Source organism: Cervus canadensis, chromosome X, assembly GCF_019320065.1.
Source record: "Cervus canadensis isolate Bull #8, Minnesota chromosome X, ASM1932006v1, whole genome shotgun sequence".
Taxonomy (NCBI): domain Eukaryota; kingdom Metazoa; phylum Chordata; class Mammalia; order Artiodactyla; family Cervidae; genus Cervus; species Cervus canadensis.
In genome coordinates, this window is record NC_057419.1 from 91867827 (window position 1) to 91879617 (window position 11791).

The following is an 11791-nucleotide window of genomic DNA, read 5'->3' on the forward strand; positions in this document are numbered from 1 at the left end:
TGCCCATCTGCAGACGAATGGATAAGAAAGCTATGGTACATGTACACAATGGAATATTACTCAAGGCGTTAAAAAGAATACATTTGAATCAATTCTAATGAGGTAGATGAAACTGGAGCCCATTATACAGAGTAAAGTAAGCCAGAAAGAAAAATACCAATACAGTATACTAACACATATATATGGAATTTAGAAAGATGGTAACGATAATCCTATATGCAAGACAGAAAGCGAGACACAGATGTACAGAACATACTCTGGGACTCTGTGGGAGAAGTTGAGGGTGGGATGATCTGAGAGAATAGCTTTGAAACATGTATACTATCAACTGTGAACCAGATCACCAGTCCGGGTTTGATGCATGAGACAAATGCTCAGGGCTGGTGCATAGGATGACCCAGAGGGATGGGATGGGGAGGGAGGTGGCAGGGGGGTTCAGGATGGGGAACAGATGTAAATCCATGGCTGATTCATATCAATGTATGGCAAAAACCACTACAGTATTGTAAAGTAATTAGCCTCCAACTAATATAAATAAATGAAAAAAAAGTGTATTGTCATGCAGTTGTGTTATCATTTGCATTTAAATGTAGTGAATAAAGATCTCCCAGCTGGAGAAAAAAAAAAAAAAGACTGTGAAAAGAGTATTAAAACAAACCTTATAAGCTAATATGAATATAGATGAAAACACTCTAAATAGCATTTAGAAAATGCAGTCCACCAAACTGTCAAATTATAATACACTGTAGTGAATTATATAATGCACTGTAGTTGAACATGACTGAAGCGACATAGCACGAGCACACACATCTAATTAATGTATGTTCCACAAATGCAAAGTAAAAATCTATCTGCATAATCCATTTAATTAATAAATTAAAGGAGAGATGTTATAGTATTATATCACGCATGCATGCAGTCATGTCCAACTCTTTGCAACACTATGGACTGTAGCCCACCAGGTTCCTCTGTCCATGGGATTCTCCAGACAAGAATACTGGAGTGGATTGCCATATCTTCCTCCAGGAGATCCTCCCGACCCAGGGATTGAACTTACGTCTCCTGTGTCTCTTGCATTGGCAGGCAGATTCTTTACCACTGAACCACCAGGTAAGCTTGAGTGTTATATACAAGTGTGTGTGTGTGTGTGTGTGTGTAACAGCATTGTTCATAGTGGCAAAAAATGAAAAATAAGTAACTGTCTTTCAGTCAGTACACTACTGGACAAATCATGCTATAGCTTCAAAATAGAATCTTCTGCAGATATTAAAAAAGAATTCTTCAGTTGTTTACCAGCTTTTTTGAGGAATTTCCATAAGCTATATTTGAACAAGAAATCTAAATGTAAAAAATATCTGGGAGTAGGACCAAGTAATCTGCATTTTACAATTGCTCAACAAAGTGTAAGAATTTTTCATAACTTTTGTGCATGAAAAACTGGTGAATAAGAATTGATCAAGCTTTGCACATAAAGAGTTGCTCTGCATTTTTTAGCCTAAAAAAATGCATTCTTAATTTGATGCTGTTTGTCTTTTAGAAATCCAGACCAACATTCCTTTCATGGCCATTCAGCCTTTAACAGCTCCATATATCTCCTCATAGAATAACCATATACCAAAGGTCAGGTGGTACCTTTCCCGGGAAACATGTTCAGACACAATATTGAGTGGAATACTCTTATGTATGAGCTTATTTGGATCCTTCTTTAATGTCGAGTTAGGCTGTATACACAATGGCTTTCCAGTGCTGTGATTCTTTTTAGATTTCTTTCTGCAGGTCATATGTGGATTTTAAATAAATGCTCACCATCCACACACTGCCACACACAAAACAAACTCACACAGCATTCAGTATAGCATTGAGCCATAGGAATATTTTAAGAGCCTACCTATGTAATTCATTGCTTCAATAAATTTTTACTTAGCACTGGTTTTATACGAGTATTATAGTAGTTTCTCTGAGTACGCAATGATGAAAATATGAACATGGTTCCTGGCCTCCTGAATCTTAAACATTATTGGAGAAGACAGGTATGTAAATATATTCCATAATGCTTTGATTCTTTGACATACTTTTTTATTTCACGCCTCTGAAATCTAGATGTATGTTATACTTGCTGGAGTATATACCTTAACTGGCAGCATTCTTTGTTTTTAATGATCCATAAAACAATGGTGTATCTTCCAGTTGATTGCATCTGAAATTCAGTGAAAGAAAACATGTATTCAAAGTGAGTTATGTATTATGAATTTTTTTAGAAAAACTGAGAAAAATGAGAGATGATGGACCTACAGAGGAAGGATCAGGCAGTGTTTTATTTTATAATTTTTTTGCTAGAATTGACCTTCAACGACTTCTGCTACACTCTTACAAATGTTTTCTTATCCTCAGAACTTTTATTCAATCCAATAAAAACACTAAGAGCATATAGTGATGCTCTTGATGATTGGTTGACGATTGGTTTCAAATATTACCTTAAAGGATATCAGCTATGATATATCCTGAACTATAGTAGTGAAGGTGGTTATGCAAATAAATGAAACAATTTGTGAAATACTTTTGTCTTAGAGTCAACAGAACTGACAGAGAATGACAGATGAGGGGTTCTGATACAGGTTGACTGTCATGAAACCATTGGGACATATAAAAACAATTATTGAAGAAGATTTATTAGAATAACAGAAGCTAATTTTTTCAGAATAATTTTAAATGGAATGATTGTCAAAATTATTTTCTCTAAGAACAGAAACTAAGACATTTAACTCAATAAAGTCACATATTACATAGAATAATGTTGTAAACAAAGTAAGTATGTTTTAGATATATCACACAAAAGGAAGCAAAAGTGGGCAATGTGCCTGAACAATCCATAATTTGGATCATCTATTTAATCCACAAGATTAATTCATTCTACTGATGGTAACTAGAAAGAATTATTTATTTAATATGGTTTTTAAACCAAGAAATCTCAAATCCAGTGTGAAAAATTATGTTTCTTCAGCCTCAAAAATGCAAGATATCATTTTAAATATTTAAAGACAGCAATGCATTTCATTGCTAAAGAAAGAGAATTACTAAAGTGTGTTTATAATAAGACCATATAAACATTTTGAAAGAACTATTGTCTACCAGGGATTGTATTATCACTGTGTTGATATAGTATCTAATATTTTGGAACCAGTAATAAGCAATCCTTTCTAGTTATATAATGAGTGCTTTTTCAAGAATTTCTATCTTATTTATTATTTCTATGATATTGGGAAATGGCTAAGATTTTATTCCTAAATTTATAGATGCTGAAAGCATCTTTAGTACATAAAAAGGAACTCACATGAGCTAACATGTGTATGTTGCCAATGAGGATGCTGTAGAGAAGATTTAAACACTATGCCAGTGATTAACCTATATCATAGAAATTCCTTTTACAATTCTGATATTCTATGAAAGTCAACAGCAGAAATGTAGTTTTCCACTGGACTTGAATTTTGTCTACACACCTTTGAACTTGGGGACCAAAATCACACTGCTGTGCTGTGCTTAGTCACTCAGTCGTGTCTGGCTCTTTACGACCCCATGGACTGTAGCCAGCCAAGCTTCTCTATCCTTGGGGATTTTCCATGCAAGAATACTGGAGTGGGTTGCCATGCCCTCCTCCAGGGGATCTTTCCCAACCCAGGGATCAAACCCAGGTCTTCCACATTGCAGGCAGATTCTTTACCATCTGAGCCACCAGGAAAGCTAACTACATGGGTTCAAATTCCTGATTCCACCAGTTCATTACCTTATAGCTTCAGGTAATTTGCTTCACTTGGCTGTTTCAAAGTTTCACAAAACAGGGATTAATACAAAGAATTGTTCTGTGCATCAAATAATATATATTTAAGGTATCTAGAGGAGCCTGGTGGGCTGCCGTCTATGGGGTTGCACAGAGTCAGACACGACTGAAGTGACTTAGCAGCAGCAGCAGCATAGAGTTGGATACATAGTAGATACAAAATAAGAATCAATTTTGGTTTACTACTATTATTCACCAGGTGATACAAAAAATGGTGCATGTGTGCTCAATCATGTCCAGCTTTTTGCAACCCCATGGACTGTAGCCCATGGGATTTTCCAGGCAAGAATACTGGAGTGGGTTGCCATTTCCTTCTCCAGGCAATGTTCCCAACCCAGATATCAAACCTGTGTCTCCTGCTTTGGCAGTTGGATTCTTTACCACTGGGACCCCTGGAAAGCCCGGTACAAGAAATAGAAAATATTTAACTTACTCATCGATGGGGCAGCATAGCACAAAGTCACTATCAGATATAGATGGACTTGTATTCCAGATCAAGTTGAGCATCGGTTCTTTCATGTGTAAAGTAGAAGAAAAACATTTTTGTTTTCCTCAAGTGTGGTTTTGTTTTGTATGGTTTGAATGAAGTAAGGTATGATGAAACAGATGACATATTTATTTTTATTTTACATAATGAAATCAAACACTGGTTATTTGGATACACTTGGAACATTTTCCTCCTTTCATCAGACTGCTCGTCTCTGATGAGACACATATCCTTAGTTTTAAGTTCACATGAAACTATCATCTTTGCATTGTTAGTCCTCAAAATAAAAACTCTTGAAAATATGCTGGTTAAGATTACAACAGACTAGCTCTGAGCAATATTGTGCTTTTGACTGAAGAAAAAACAAATGTGAAATCACAAATTGCATGGTCATTTCTACCCCAAGCTTCCTTTGAGTGTTTGAATAGATACTCAATTGGAGTACCTTGACCACATAAATGATACATTCTAAATTATGAGCATCTTAGCCTTACTTGTCTATTCAACAGACTGCTTCTTTAAATACAGAGGAAAACAAGGTTGATTAAGGTACAGTATTTACAACTAAAGACCTGATTCACTCTACCATAGTCTGACTTGGGCAGAATAATAAACAAGAATATTATCTTTTCACAGGGCAAGACATGGTCAGTTTAAAAAACCTATATTATTAAAAAGCATTGAAATAGCATGTCACTATCCAAAACATGCACCAAATTATCATCTCCAAACCATGCACCAAATTTTTTTTTCATTTATTTTTGTTAGTTGGAGGCTAATTACTTTACAATATTGTAGTGGTTTTTGTCATACATTGACATGAATCAGCCATGGATTTACATGTATTCCCCATCCCGATCCCCCCTCCCACCTCCCTCTCTACCCGATTCCCCCTGGGTCTTCCCAGTGAACCAGGCCCGAGCACTTGTCTCATGCATCCCACCTGGGCTGGTGATCTGTTTCACCATAGATAATATACATGTTTCGATGCTGTTCTCTCGAAACATCCTACCCTCGCCTTCTCCCACAGAGTCCAAAAGTCTGTTCTGTACATCTGTGTCTCTTTTTCTGTTTTGCATATAGGGTTATTGTTACCATCTTTCTAAATTCCATATATATGTGTTAGTATGCTGTAATGTTCTTTATCTTTCTGGCTTACTTCACTCTGTATAATGGGCTCCAGTTTCATCCATCTCATTAGAACTGATTCAAATGAATTCATTTTAATGGCTGAGTAATATTCCATGGTGTATATGTACCACAGCTTCCTTATCCATTCATCTGCTGATGGGCATCTAGGTTGCTTCCATGTCCTGGCTATTATAAACAGTGCTGCAATGAACATTGGGGTGAACGTGTCTCTTTCAGATCTGGTTTCCTCAGTGTGTATGCCCAGAAGTGGTATTGCTGGGTCATATGGCAGTTCTATTTCCAGTTTTCTAAGGAATCTCCACACTGTTCTCCATAGCGACTGTACTAGTTTGCATTCCCACCAACAGTGTAAGAGGGTTCCCTTTTCTCCACACCCTCTCCAGCATTTATTGCTTGTAGACTTTTGGATAGCAGCCATCCTGACTGGCGTGTAATGGTACCTCATTGAGGTTTTGATTTGCATTTATCTGATAATGAGTGATGTTGAGCATCTTTTCATGTGTTTGTTAGCCATCTGTATGTCTTCTTTGGAGAAATGTCTGTTTAGTTCTTTGGCCCATTTTTTGATTGGGTCATTTATTTTTCTGGAATTGAGCTGCAGGAGTTGCTTGTATATTTTTGAGATTAATCCTTTGTCTGTTGCTTCGTTTGCTATTATTTTCTCCCAATCTGAGGGCTGTCTTTTCACCTTGCTTATAGTTTCCTTTGTAGTGCAAAAGCTTTTAAGTTTCATTAGGTCCCATTTGTTTAGTTTTGCTTTTATTTCCAATATTCTGGGAGGTGGGTCATAGAGGATTTTGCTGTGATTTATGTCGGAGAGTGTTTTCCCTATGTTCCCCTTTAGGAGTTTTATAGTTTCTGGTCTTACATTTAGATCTTTAATCCATTTGGAGTTTATTTTTGTGTCTGGTGTTAGAAAGTGTTCTAGTTTCATTCTTTTACAAGTGGTTGACCGGTTTTCCCAGCACCACTTGTTAAAGAGGTTGTCTTTTCTCCATTGCATATTCTTGCCTCTTTTGTCGAAGATAAGGTGTCCATAGGTTCGTGGATTTATCTCTGGGCTTTCTATTCTGTTCCATTGATCTATATTTCCGTCTTTGTGCCAGTACCATACTATCTTGATGACTGTGGCTTTGTAGTAGACCCTGAAGTCAGGCAGGTTGATTCCTCCAGTTCCATTCTTCTTTCTCAAGATTACTTTGGCTATTCTAGGTTTTTTGTATTTCCATACAAATTGTGAAATTATTTGTTCTAGTTCTGTGAAAAATACCATTGGTAGCTTGATAGGGATTGTGTTGAATCTATAGATATGCACCAAATTTTAAATGCCCATTTTTAACTGATAAATCAGTGAGCATGAAATATACTTTCCTTAGTTTAAGGGTGTATATATATATGTGTGTGTGTGTATGTATATATATATATATATATATATATGTGTGTGTGTGTATATATATATATGTGTGTGTGTGTGTATATATATATATGTATATATATATATTCCTTCTGGAGCTTCCCTGGTAGCTCAGCTGGTAAAGGGTTTGCCTTCAATGAAGGAGATCCCGGTTCGATTCCTGAGTTGGGAAGATCCCTGAAGAAGGGATGGGCTACCCACTACAGTATTCTTGGGCTTCCCTGGTGACTCAGCTGGTAAAGAATCCACCTATAATGAGGGAGACCTGGGTTTGATTCCTGGGTTGGAAAGATGCCCTGGAGGAGGGCATAGGAATAACCCATTCTAGTATTCTTGCCTGGAGAATCCCCATGGACAGAAGAACCTGGCAGGCTACAGTCCATGGGGTCGCAAAGAGTCAGACATGATTGAGTGACTAAATATAGCACAGTACAGCACATTCCTTGTGACGTGCTGTATTTATTTCCTATGTACTGTAATCAATGAATGCAGTTAGTGTATCAATTTTGAGTTTTCCTCAAGCTCAGGTAACACTAATTACTGAGCAGGCAGTTTGACATCTACATTGAATGTATCTGTATTCGTAAAACATAATTATCCTCAAAAGTTGAACAGTATGTTCTTATTAATGAATGTCAATATATGCGCTTTATATTATTTTAGATGTATTTTAGATGTAAATGTATTTTAGTCCATACCCAAACAAATGTATTCAGAGTTTCTTCTCTGTTTTCTGGAGTAAATCTGCCTATTGTATGCAACATGATGTCAACGTGTTTCTTTGGACAAATTAAAGGAACCATGAAATTTTTAGGCATAAAACCAGAAAACAAATATCATAGCAAACACAGAAAATATATGTAAGTCTTAAACAAACAGATGTATGCATTTTCCTTTTTGTACAAGGATAACATTTATAGTCTTTCTGTAAAATAACTTTTGAATTGCTGTTCTTCCTCCCTGCTGACAAAACAGATTAGTCTAGATGATTTCTGTCCATAAAAGGTTTTGCACTTTTGACTTAGCAACTTAACTACTACCAAATTACCCTTTTTACCAATATTCTCCTTGTCAAATTTAAAGAGAAATTTGCATTTGTCATTTTGGTTCTTTCTTGCTTTACTGTTACCCTATCATTTGCCCTTTTCCTAACCCTTTCCTTAAGAAACAGAATAGAGTAGTAGAGAGGTTTTTCCTTCCTGTGCCTACCAGCAATTTCTACCTGCAGATAATGTGAAATATGTTTTAAAATAAGGCTGATTGGTTCAAATTAGAGCAAGAAGACAGGTTAGACTCAATGTAATCAAACATCATTTCTGTTAGTTACATTTTTAAGCCTGTATTCCTAACATATACCTGCTTTTAAAAATAGCTGCAAAGAAGAATTATCAGAATACTGCAGTACAATTTAAACAAAATGTATTTCACCCTGTGATGTGTTATATTTATTTATTTTTTTCTTTTTTTATTTATTTTTTATTTTTTTTCAATTATTTTTATCAGTTGGAGGCCAATCACTTTGCAACATTGCAGTGAGTCTTGTCATACATTGACATGAATCATACACATATATATGATGTGTTATATTTAAAAGATTCATTTGAAACATATCTTTTGGTTTAACATCACAGGATTAATCAGAAGCCCAATAACATTTTGAGGCTTTTCCCTACCACAGGCACACTGCTTCCTTATTGCCACAAAATAGACCGAAGAGCCAGTAGAATCAAGCTGAGGTACAAAAACAAAGACATGGAGGGCCTTAGTTTAATGGGGGAAGACCCTGCTTCCCCATACTCTGTGTCTAGCTTTATTGGATATTTATTAAATCCACAACTGAGGCAGAGCATCTCTGAGGAAGAGACATCGCCATTCTTCATCTTAGTGTCCACCTGTCCCTGTTACACTGTGTGTCACATAGAAGATACTGAATAAATGATTGTAAAGAATGAATGAATGATGAGCAAATAAATTGCTAATCAGCCCTAAGAGCCTTCTATATGCCAAAATGACAACTAGATGGGATATTTGTGTCTTTTTTTTTTTTTTTTAGCATTTACTGAGAGAATAAACAGAGGAATGATTAGTTAGAATACTATGAGATCAGAGTTCCACTCTTAGTGAATCAATTCTTTGCGTCTTTTGAGCTCACAGGGGCATAAACACACCCTAATACAAATAATTGCAAAGATCAAAAAGGAAATTTTCATACTAGTGCTCATAAGCCATAGTCTACACGGGTGTTGAGGCAGTTAGATATGGTGCTGCTCTAAAATCTACTTGTTGGATATCCCCAACCCATTTAAAGAAGCAAAAATTCAAACAAAGTAGTTAAATCAACATTTCTTTTCGTGAAACCAAATCAAATGGCAGTGCAATGCACTTGATTGGGTGATCTAGCACCACATTGTCCAGAGGCTAGAATTAAACAACCTAACTAACTAAGATGACTCTTCTATCTCTTCTGCCTACCCAGTGGCTAATCAATTTGGCAGATACTCCATAAGCTCTCTTTTGCTCATTTTATATAGGCATAACCATAGACTTCTAAACTGGCCCGGGCAGGTTTGAAATGTTCATTTAGCACATACTTTCTACATGCTCTGCTTTAAGCTACATTTTAATGAAAAGATAATATATATCAAGGTGCTCTCTGTTTTAACATTTATTTGTTAAACACCCAAATTAATACACACACATAGATAATAGTTATTTAACTTTTCTCTATTAAATGTTGGGAAATGCTATTAATGTGCTTTACGGCACATATGAATGTTAATTCTTTTCCATTTTTCTCCTAAGATGAATTATAATCCACAAAACATTCACAACTTGTGTGTTTTGACAGATTAATTATATTCACCATATCTGGGAGCCTGGTGTCAGGGGTAAAAAGCCTTAGATTATAAGCAGTCCTAAAATAATTCTACTCTTTAAAGGATATGTTTTAACAAAACATGATCATGATTGAAAATGCTAAGATACTGAAAATAGTGTGGTCTACAGAAAGATGAGAGTCAAAATTTATCTCAGAGGAAGAGTTACATAATGAGAGGTAATAGCAGAATTTTGATTAGTGGGCTATAAAAACACCAAATTTGAAATGGAAATTTATGCATACTTCCTGTTTGTAGTAGGGCTTCTTAAAGGCAGTGGTAAAGAAACTGCCTACCAATGCAGGAGATATAAGACACACAGGTTTGATCCCTGGGTCAGGAAGATCCGCTGGAGAAGGGAATGGCTACCCACTCGAGTATTCTTGCTGGGAAATCCCATGGACAGAGGAGTCTGGTGGGATACAGTCCATCTGGTTGCAAAGAGTCAGATATGACTGAGCAACTGAGCGTACACACACACACACACACACACACACACACACACACACACACTGTCTGTAGTATTTTCTCAAATGATTGCACATTATATTGTTCAGAAAAGAAAAATAAAGCATTCTCTGACTGCCAATAGGTATACAAATTTTTCCCTCCAATTTTCAGAAGGAAACTATTCTTATTCTCCTGGCTGCTATGCAGATGGTTTCTAGGGATCCGAGAATGCATCTTACTAAATTAATTACTTGTACAGAAGGGATAGAATTAAGTCTCTCTTCAATACCCTTGTCATTAAATTACTAATTTGTCTGAATAATAAAAATTTAGATTTAGTATTGGAAAAGATGACTTTTTAAGTCTCTTCCAACCCCAATTCTAGATATACCCATGATTCTAATATCATCTAGGTTTCTCTTGTTAAAATTGGGACTGGAGAAATGTAAAGAAAAAAAAATGACTCACATCTCTCCCTAAAACTCAAATTGGTCCTTAGAGATTAAAAAGAAATTCTAACACATAGAAGGACAAGCTTAAGGGGACCAAATGACACACATATTTAAATGTTTTACTTTGGTTTCAAGAAGCTTCTCTTGGGAGAAAATATTGCTCAGGAGTGTTAAGGGCACACATACTTCCAAGGAGAGCAGAGTACATCACCATTAAGAGATATTTTGAAGGTGAAAATCAGAATATTGAGTAAAAGAAGATATTGATTAAGCAATTAAAAGAAAAAAAATGGGATCTCAGTATGTCTTAGTAAATACTTACGTGCTTAGAAAATCCTTTTGGGAGATTGATGAAATAAATGCCTAATAAGAATAATCTTTGGAAATGCGAACAATGCATCTTAATAGAAAAGACTTCAAACCATCACAACTTTTATGCTCCAAGAATTTGGTTAAAAGTAGCTCAAAAGGCAGGAAATGGGCATTTTAACATTCTGTTTGAAAAAGAGATAAATTATGAAAACGGAATTAATTTTTTCTACAGTCTGATAAAAATTTCAAGGGTCATCAGTGTTTTCACATTTTAGCACATTGTGATGCATACTCAATTATATGTGTCAATTTCTGTCCAGAAATAAGTAGACCTTATTCCCTGAAAGTATTACCTGAAAAGGAAACCTACTATGTTATACTGTTTATGTAACATTCTCCTAAGAACCACAGTATATATAAACAATAGTCGAGTTGTATTTATGTGACTATATCTTGGAATTCCAGAAATAAAAGAATGGCAATTATTATATTTGTTATATTTATTAATATCAAGACAGTCTCTTCAGCAAGTGGTGGTGGGAAAGTTGGACAGTTCCATGTAAATCAATGAGGTTAGAACACACCCTCACACAACACACAAAAGTAAACTCAAAGTGGCTTAAAGAGTTAAACATAAGACATGACATCATAAAACTTGTAGAAGTGAGCATAGGCAAAGCATCCTCGGACACAAATCATACCAATGTTTTCTTAGGTCAGTCTCTCAAAGCAATAGAAATAAAAACAAAACTAAACAAATGGAACCTAATCAAATTTACAGGCTTCTGCACAGCAAAAAAAAAAAAAAAAAAA